Below are 10,485 nucleotides of genomic sequence, written 5' to 3' on the forward strand. Positions count from 1 at the left end.
GGGACGATGCTTGGCTCGTCGTGAATCGCGAAATTATCTAGACTTTCTAAGCGAGGCGGCGGAATTCGAAGAGTATTTACTACTCTCTGTCCCCAGATACTATAATCCCCAGGTAAGTTCAAAATAATATTTTGTAACCGGTATTTTTTTTGTACCTGTAGTCACTGCACCCAGTAACGAAAAGTATCCACAGGACACAGGACCCACCTCTAATTACATAGAGTAGGGAAAAGGCGTATTTATCGTACCCAGTAAAAGTACCGGGTATTTTCATGCAATACTTTATATTTGTAACAAATCTCCAAAATAGTAACCGGTATTTTTAATAGGTTCCCTTAAACAGGTATTTTTAATAGGTATAGGTAATAAGTACTACTAACAGGTACTTTTAATGTATTGAGTACTCGCATATTTTAGCCGGTATTTTTGGCAGATAACTGCAAAATAGTGCAAAACTGCAAAGCAAAAGCACAATAAGAAACGAAAAAAATGTGAGGAATATTTCGACAGGGAATTTCCTAGCTACCTCCCCCATGAATTATTGAAGGGACACAAATCAGAATATTTTGCGGGGAATTACTTAATGCAGAAATTCTATAACCATCCTTCAGAATTTCTATAAAAAGTTATTCCCCACGATCATAATTTTGAAGATTTGTCAGGGTATCTCATGAAAATACCCGGTGCTTGTACTGGGGTAAGATAAAGTGCCTCACCGTAATCAACGTATCACCTTTCGTGTTTAGGACGGGACAGCGCGTACGCAGTCCCGACTACCAAAAATTACGCGCCCGAGTTATCCGCATTAGGGATAATCGCAAGGGTCAGCCGAACCGGAGTGCAATGGAACAGCCTCGCCCTGGGGGTACCGCCTTAGTGATCACGGTGTCCCCTACGCCAGGTAAGTATGCTTAAATCGTCGAAATCATGACAATATATTGTACTGTTGGAATTTTCCGTTTGCGTTCTGCGAACGGAAGTGGCGCCATCTTTACTGAGCACCAAAAACTAATGGCATGAAAATGAAATATAGCCCACAAAATTTCAGTTGCAAATGTGTTTTAAATTACAGTTATTTTTATGTGCAAATCTGAAGGGGAGTTATACTTTTTTTTATTATACATTGAAAATTTAAGTAGTTTTTATCCTGGCTTTCATGAAATTCTTTCATACTTTTCAGCTTATTAAACTTTGGTAATTTAACTCAAGAAGTTCGTTCTGTTAATATTTCGAAAAGAGTAAGAAATATTTTTTAAAAAGTAACAAAGATAGTTGACATGGCGTTTTCATGAAAATCTAATTACTTATATATTTTATTTACGGAGATTAGTGTAAATTAATATTTGGGGTGGTCTTCGTCCAGCTGTTAATATATATATATATGTATATATATATATATATATATATATATATATATATATATATATATATATATATACAATGGATTATGATTACAATAAAATAAATTTAAGATTTGTATATTATACTATTTGTTCCGACCCTATCATCAGAGCGTCATAACAACAGCGTGGGTTCCATTCGAAACAACTCCTTATGGCAACCTTGACGAAGGACGAAATTAGCAGTCGCTTTTGGGCAGATGGACATCTCTGTGCGGGGGCGGCCTGTTCACCTTATCTCCAGAAACAGAAACTGGTGGGTGACGAATGGACCAAAAAATAAACATATTATTATTGAATATCTGTTTTTCATTTTATTTCATGAAATAACAGAACATAATTTGATATGCATGTTAAAACTTACTGATATAAAATATTGCTAATTCCTGTTAGAAACGGGACTGCAGGCCTCTAAAGAATGAATTGACAGATTTCCTAATAAACTATTGAATGTGTTATGGTAATCTCGGAAGTGTTCCTAAAAATTCTAATATTTTTACATTTCATCATTTTATAATAGGATTAACGCAGCTGCATGAATACGTGTTTTGCTATATTATGAAAGTACTAATAGTTTATCAGGAAATTGCGTGCTGTCACCTTTTAAACAGGATTTAAATAGGCGTCGCCATGTGGACCACATGGATCCCGCCGGGGAATGAATGAAGCGGGCATTCGTTAACCACATGTTCGGTAGTAAAAATAACTTTTTTTTCGAAATTTGAACGATTTAAGGTAGTTTTCAGGTACAAAACTTGAATCGATTTTTTTTTTGTATGGGAAAAATAACAACGGAAACTCGAAAAAGTTAATCTTTTTTATTTCTACTGTCGTTTAGAATCACCTCCCGAAATTGTACATTTTAACTTCGGACACCATGTAGAAAATACAGCTAAAAATATGAATACTTAATTATTTATAATAATTATTATTCTTACTCTTTGTACCTACCTTTTGTATTATCTATTTACTTATACTTTTGTATTATCTATCTACTTATACTTTTGTGTTGTCTATCTACTTATAATTTTGTATTATCTATCTACTTATACTTTTGTATTATCTATTTACTTATACTTTTGTATTATCTATCTACATATACTTTTGTATTACCTATTTACTTATACATTTGTATTTTCTATCTACTGATAATTTTTTGTTATTTTATACTTAACACTTTCATTTTTATACACTTAAGTTAATGGAACATGTTGTGACGTACGTTAAAAAAAATCCTTCAATGTAGATTTGAATGGAAACCAACGTCGTTATTGATTTTAACAAATATTGCGTAGGTCGTACTCCCTCTCAAAAATAACGCGAATACTATAATTACGCCAATTTTAGCCCACAATAACGTAAAATTTTCGGATCCCTACGATAACTAATGATCGAACCAAATAATTAATTAATGTTGGAATTACAACTAATCATAATTAATATTTAATTGGGTATTTATAATAAAATAAAATAAAATCGTCTCAAATCTATTTCACTAGGCTTCATTCTCCGTAATGGCCATAGACATATGAATATTAGTAGACCTGCCCTAAGTGATTAAAAGCGTATTATCCCCACTCCCCATACCGGTTCCATTGGAGCCGGCTGGGCTCGCGTATGGCCTCAAGTGAAATTTGAAAACGTGACGTCATCATTCTTGTGCGAACTATGGTCGAGGCATCATCGGTTCATTTTACGAAATAACACGACAAAATGTTGACTTGTGATATGAAAACTTGTAAAAATAGATGTGAAAAAGAGAATAAACCCAATTGTCGTATTACATTCCGATATGGATCAGTTTTAGAAACATATACTATCACATCACAATGTAGCGATTCTCAAGTGTGCTCATCGTTGTTTACTGGGGTAAGTAAATTATGAAACATTTGTAAAAGTGTCTTAACTAAATACTCTGAAACTAACTACGACTCTGCAAACAGAAGAAATTTACTTTGCCGAATTTGGACTTCGCAAATTAGTTCATAACGTGGCGAGTAATTTGCGCTCCCATGTAAAAATGTCTATTCATTCAAAAGAAGATTTTACTTTTAAGAACTAAATGGTGATATTATAATGCGAGATGCCTATTTACTGTCAGATTGATTTATTGACGAATCACAGTCAGCTTAACCCCCTTCGTTCTTCAACAGTTGATTTTACCCCTCGCCATTATCTTCTCGTCTATTAATTCCTATGTCTGTGGTAAAGGCTAATTTATTATATTACCAGCTTCTTCAATAATATTAATAATATTTGGCTAATTTATATAGCGTCGTTTTCGTGAAAAATCACCTCATGGTCAAGTCAAGTCGAATATAATTCTTCTATCTAGTCCCTTCACTATAAAATCCACTTTCTAAGATATATTAACTGTAAACTCTGTCTACTAATAGATACTATAAATTACAAATACTTGATGGAAAAAATGAAAATAATCAAAACTCTCTGATAGAAGACTCGTTTTTTTACTTAACTTTTATTTAATAAATTTGTTAATGGAATTATAGACAGACCTGATTCATTGAACCTAATCACCTTCAAAATAACTAGAACTACTCGGTCGAAAATTATTTTTGATTACAACAGCAATATCAGGACTAAGTCATTTACACAGTCACCTGTACCTAGATTACATGTAGTTGGCAATAATTTCGTAGAAATTGTAGATGTGTTCATCTGCACGGAATATAGTTACAAGAAGGCTATAGTAACATTAGCAACATACTTCAATAATTTTAATAAATAAGCTAAGCATAATTCTATTCCTTTGCATTGAGTTTCTATATAATTTATACCAAACTTTTATTTTTTTATTACTGTTGCACTAAACTAGGATTTTCCAATAAGAGGTGTTATTTTGATATTCAATCGTAAAAGATTAATGGTTTCGTTGCTTGTGTGGCACGTAGCGCCGTCTTGTTGAAAGTAAACGTTGTCCAGATCAATATCATCCAATTCCGGCCATAAAAAATCATTAATCATCTCTCGATAGCGCAATCCATTCACCGTAACTGTTGCTCCAGCCTCATTTTCGAAAAAGTAAGGTCCATTGACTCCCGCCGGACCATAAACCGCACCAAACAGTCACACGTTGAAGATAGAGAGGCTTTTCAACAATAACTCTTGGGTTTTCCGAGCCCCAGATGCGACAATTTTGCTTGTTGACGAAGCCACCGAGGTGGAAATGGGCCTCATCACTCAAGATGATTTGCATTTGATACACTCAAGTGAATTTTAATCATTTCAATGCGTTGTTGAAGCGTGTATCGTTCCATTTTTATTAATGGTGTAGTTTTTACTTGTCAAATAATGTTAAAAAATGACAGCTTCAAAAGTAACATCTACCGAAATAGCGGGCTATTCAAAATAACACCTCTTATTGGAAAACCCCGTATTAATGTATATCAAATGTTTGTAAAAGCCCGTACGGGCGTAGATTGTATAAATAAATAAATAATTATTTACAGCGTATCTTCATCTTCGATGGCGCTACAGCCCATATCGAGCTTTGGCCTCCTGCAACAGTCGCCTCCAACTCCTCCTGTCCTCAGCGGCTGACTTCCAGTTTGTCACCTGGAGAAGCAGTGCTGCATCCCCTCTTACCTCATCTTCCCACCTCAGTCTGGGTCTTTCCACTTTTCTCTTTCCACCTGGGTGGAAACCACTCAGAATTCTTTTTGGGACGCGTGTATCCGGCATTCTCTGTACATGCCCAGCCCATCTCAGTCTGAGGAGTCTCATGTGTGCAGAGATGCTAGGGGCCTTATATATATCGTACAATTCTATATTGTGCCGGATACGCCACTGTTCGCCCTCTTTCACGGGTCCAAATATTCTTCTCAGCACCTTTCTTTCAAAAGTATCCAGCATTTCAACCATCTTTACCGTCAGTGTCAGCGCCTCACATCCATATGCCAATACAGTTCTTACAATGTTCTTATATATGGTTATTTTGGTTTTTCTGTGGACACTACGTGACTTAAACACTGGCAGCAAAGAGAAGTATGTTTTGTTGACTGCTGTGATTCTCCTTCTGATTTCTGCTGGATCCTCATTGTTCTCTGTCAGGCTGGAGCCCAGGTAGGTGAATTGATCGACCACTTCGTATGAGTAGTTGTCTTTAAATAGTGCACTACTTCTTCTTCTGTGTGAGGGGTTCCTGCTCTGTACCATCATTTTTGTTTTTTCAACGTTAACTCGCAGTCCTACTTCCCGCGCCGCTGTTTCTAAAGGGTCGAAGACCTCCTTTGGCTGAAATTGATCTTCCGACAATGTTGATGTCATCCGCATATCCGACAACTTGACTGCTCTTGAAACAAATATTGGAGCCAGTGTCTATTAGTGTTTTTCGTATTACATGTTCGAGCACAATGTTGAAGAGAGTGGGAGCCAGACTGTCCCCCTGTTTAAGTCCCTGTGATACTGTAAATTCTTCCGACAATTCTCCGTCTATTTTGACCTGACATCTTGAGTCTGACATTGTGGCTTTTATGAGCCTAACCAATTTAGGTGGAATCTGGAATTGTAGTAGTATGTCATATAGACACTCCCGATCTATGCTATCATTATGCTTGCTTGAAATCAATGAATAGTTGGTGTATGTCTATGTCAAATTCCCAGCACTTTGCCAAGATCTGTCTGACGGTGAACAGTCGGTCTGTTGTGGATCTACCGGTGCGGAAGCTTGCCTGATACTCTCCCAGTAGGTTTTCTGCATATTTATCAATTCTTTGTTTCAGTATCACGGTGTAGATTTTATATGCTGTGCATAGAAGTGATATGCCTCTATGATTTTCGCATTTTAATTTGTCACCTTTCTTGTGAATTGGGCATATTATGCTTATTTGCCATTCCTCTGGGATTTTTTCCAGTGTCCATATTTTAGTTATTAAATTGAGTAGCAGATTTCTCAGATGCTAATTTCCATATTTGAACAACTCTGCCGGGAGGTTGTCTTTCCCAGGTGATTTTTTGTTTTTAAGTTTCTTTAGTGCAGCATTTATTTCTTGCGTTGTTGGTGGATTCGCTGATTCTTCATTACTTGATTCAGTGGGGATGTTGGTAGGGTGACTTCTCAGGTCGCTATTAGGGTTGAGGAGTTTATAGAAGTAGTTTTTCCACACTGTTTTTATTTACAGCGTATATGTTATAGTTATGTTACCTTACATGTATCCATCGATAGCCTTATTCAACGAAACATATATAATTATTAGATATAGGACAGATGTAGATACGATGAGAATATACGATGCAAAAGTGAATGGTAGCAGAAGTCGGGGCCGCCCGAGGAAGACATGGAACGACTAAGTGAATCAGATACTTGAGTCGAGCCATGTCAAGAGTTAGAATAATAGAAGAGTATGTATGAGACGATTTATGAATCTGAATGAGGCAAGGAGTGTGTGTCAAGACCGAGTTGTTTGGCGGTCCGTCCTCTCTGCCTACCCCTGCGTGGAAACGGCGTGATGGTATGTTACTTAGTTAGTTAGTTAAATACGAGTACATGCACATCTAATGTACTATACGAACATGGAACAACCCCAAGCTTCACAGTCTTATAGATCACAGTTACAAGAAACAGAACAAAGAGTGATAGTATTAAAATGAATAAATCGTTGGGATAACGTTTTCACATTTTCCTAGCTCCTTTCAAGCAGCAATACATAAGCACGAAACAGACCCTCTTAAAATGCTAATTACAGTATGACCGATATAACAGAATCGGAAAGCTTCCTGAATTAAATCATTGACTGAATTGAGAACTGGACTGGAAAGGACTGGACTCGATGACTGGAGAAGTATTTAGAGTCTGCTGCTATCCAGCATGACGTCTCCGAATTTGCCTATCAACACCGAGGCACCCGAATCTGTCAGTCACCAATAAATGAACAGCTGCCCAAATAATGGAACGGAGACGTCAAATAATTATTTTGATGTAATTTTTTAAATATTATTTTTGATTTTATACTATTATTAGTTTGTATGATAATATTATGTTCTTATTTCTATTATGTTACTACCATGATATGGACATTTGTCTAGTTTGGGTATTCAAAAAATAGGTATAACCGCTAGGTTTCTCATGGATATTTAGTCTGCAAACTTCCCTCGAGCGATTCGTGGCATATTATGCCAACTTTGCAAAAACGTCTTGAGCGATCAGTTGCCATACATAATATGCCAAATTTATAGAACCTAAAATATGGGATAGACGGTGAAATCAAGGTGGATTCTTTGGCTTTAAACCACAGTAATCATTTCAATATGTTTCAGTGGTAATATTTTGAGGAATGGTATTAATTAAAAAATACGGTAAATGTATATTATATGACACCAATCGCTGATAGCTGGTGGCTCGAGCGGGACATATGCAAATCGCCATCTATGGTCGGATTACCAGACCGGTTGTACAGAATAATACGTACCTTCGTCATAGATGGGTACGTTTTTCGAGATTTTACCAACTATACTCACACTTACAATGCACTTACATATATGATAATATATATTAATATTTTTTTTCTACATATTTATTATGAATATTCAATTTACAAAAACCAAAAAAAAAAAACAAAAATTAAAATTAAAACTTTCTTCTACAACACATAAATACTTGTCACACCTATACCTAACCAAGTAAACACCTCAGCACAGGTTCTCCTAGTGATGTATTCACGAAACATACAATATTAATCACATACAGTTTCACCTTCTCAAACCTACCTTACACACAACATATTATAGTTATAAGTTTGAAATATATCATGTACAAATATAAATAATTATGTGAACACTGTAAATATTATATAGAAATAAATAAATAAAAAAAATATTAAAAATATATAGTTCTAGCAAGTAAATTGTAATGGCTTATGTATTGCTTACCAAATGGAGTAAAAAGTTACTAACAAAAAAATACATTTTCAACCCGGAATGGGTTAACTAACACTAACATTTGACACCCTATTTAATATTAAAACTTTACCTACATATTTAAGGGTTCCATGATATTTCATCAAAATTACAATTAAACACACCTTTAAATAGTGATTGACATAGAGTCATTAAAAGTGATGAAAAAAAACTAGTTTAAATATTTACCCATGTAACCTAGTTTTTGTTTTATCACTTTTCATAACTTTATATCACTTTTTGTAGGTGTGTTGAACTGTCATTTTGATGAGATACCCGGTCACAATATTTAAGTTACGTAGGTGGGAGTTAATAGGTACAATTTTTTCATTGGTATTTTGATATCAAAATTATAAGTTTCACACCCAGTTATATAAATATGAACCTTTTGTTACTCTGATAAAATATCTGATTCTGAAAAATAGTTTGGTTTCCTCAAAAAAAAGTTAAGTTTGCCTACATTTTATTTATAAATATTTCATTGGTTATAGTAAATTTGGTGAAAATTTACTCCATTTTTTTTCAGTTTACATTTTAATGTTCAAGAATCACTTTATCGGTTATAAATACCTCTTTATTTGCGATGCGGGTTTACTATTTTATACATTCGCTTTTTGGTACATGTTTCTTTTTTTATGTTCTTTTTCATTTAACGGATTAAGTTTTTAGGGATTCATAACTTATTTTGGTAAACAATATATTTATTGCTAATTTTAAATGAATAATTTGTGCTATTTCACAAGGTGGTGTGGGTTGGTGTGAGAGCATTATTCAGAATTGGAAGGTTTTTTTGAATTTTTGTGATGAGATCTGTATAGCCAGGTAATTCCCCACCTTCATCACCCTAAACTCATTCCCCTTTGGGGATGCCATTGTCTCACTGGCTCCAGACTTAGCCCACTCTTACACGGAGAGAAACGAGTATTGCTAATTAATTAAAAAAATCTCTTAATTTATTGGTAATACGGTTGAAAATGGGAATACAGAACTTTTCATGTTAAACTTTTAGTAAATTCCTAATATATCGGATCGGAACACGTGTTCATGCACCTGCATATTTGCCTTGATTTGATAATATATAATGACGAAACCCAAAAATATTAGCATTTTATGAACACGTGTTCCGATAACGTGATAATACATACGTATTTTACTAAATGTTTAAGGATGCCTATCAATTCATTCGTTAAGGTCTGCAATCCTGTTTATAACAGGATTAAGAATAATTTTAACAGATTTTCTTAATAAATTAGCAATACTCATTTTTCTCTGTGTAGACAACATAAATTGCTTTTTGTTGAATTATTATCATCTGTCTTATTTCTGTCTTATGGGCTTTTAAACTATATAAATCCCAATTATTCAGTCAATTATTAATGGTAACTTATATATTTGCGCAGAAATACGTAAAATACTTAAATGATATGTCAAGTATTTAAGCTAATATAAGGAGGATAGTAATTTTGAGTACTACCTACTCCACTTGGCGGCGGGATAGTTAGAAAATTCCAGAAATGAAAATCTTTATACCATCTGCGTAGTATCATTACAGTGATGTTCACAAGGTTATTTGAATTTTTAATAAAATAAATAATGCAATCACAAAGCGAAAATTGAAGGACCCTTTCTTCGAAAATTTTATATTTAAAAGTAATAAAAGCTACCCATTACTAATAAAAGCATTTTAAATTTTACACAGCTTTTAAACAACCATTTACCTTGAATTAAAGATTGTCCGTTATTAGTAAGATAATCAAACATACTAAGTTTGGTACAATGAACTCTGATTTGTTTTGAATTTAAGAATAATTACAAAAATTGGAACTGATCCATTATGAAATTTATTTTTTAGAAATTAATTTTAATTCTGTATTCGAAACTTGTATTTCTTTTAATAAAAGTTTTAGGGTTACTCATGTTAAGTAAAATCAGATTTTATAATTTTGAAAGGGTTTGCGCTTTTTACCTTATATGCAATTATCAATCTTAGAATTATAATACCCCGTGATTTTTCACTGGTTTTATAATAATTAATAATAAGGTTGTAATAAAAAAACAGATATTATTATAGCAAGTAATACATAGGTATAATTTACACCTACACGATAAAACCTTCTTTTTATGTTGACGAATATTATTATTTTTTTAATGTACAATAATAGGTATTAGA

The 10,485-nt window shown here is 33.9% G+C and overlaps 1 non-coding gene across 1 annotated transcript; it reads right to left on the reverse strand.

Annotated features, from left to right (window-relative positions):
* Positions 1–747: 747 nt before the first annotated feature.
* Positions 748–909, reverse strand: LOC149420684 (U1 spliceosomal RNA). Its single transcript, XR_016302737.1, has one exon. It is a non-coding gene; the product is annotated as a U1 spliceosomal RNA (small nuclear RNA).
* Between the last annotated feature and the right edge of the window lie 9,576 nt (positions 910–10,485).

This window comes from Hesperophylax consimilis, chromosome 10, assembly GCF_061612785.1.
Source record: "Hesperophylax consimilis isolate HC1 chromosome 10, BYU_Hcon_1.0, whole genome shotgun sequence".
NCBI lineage: Eukaryota > Metazoa > Arthropoda > Insecta > Trichoptera > Limnephilidae > Hesperophylax > Hesperophylax consimilis.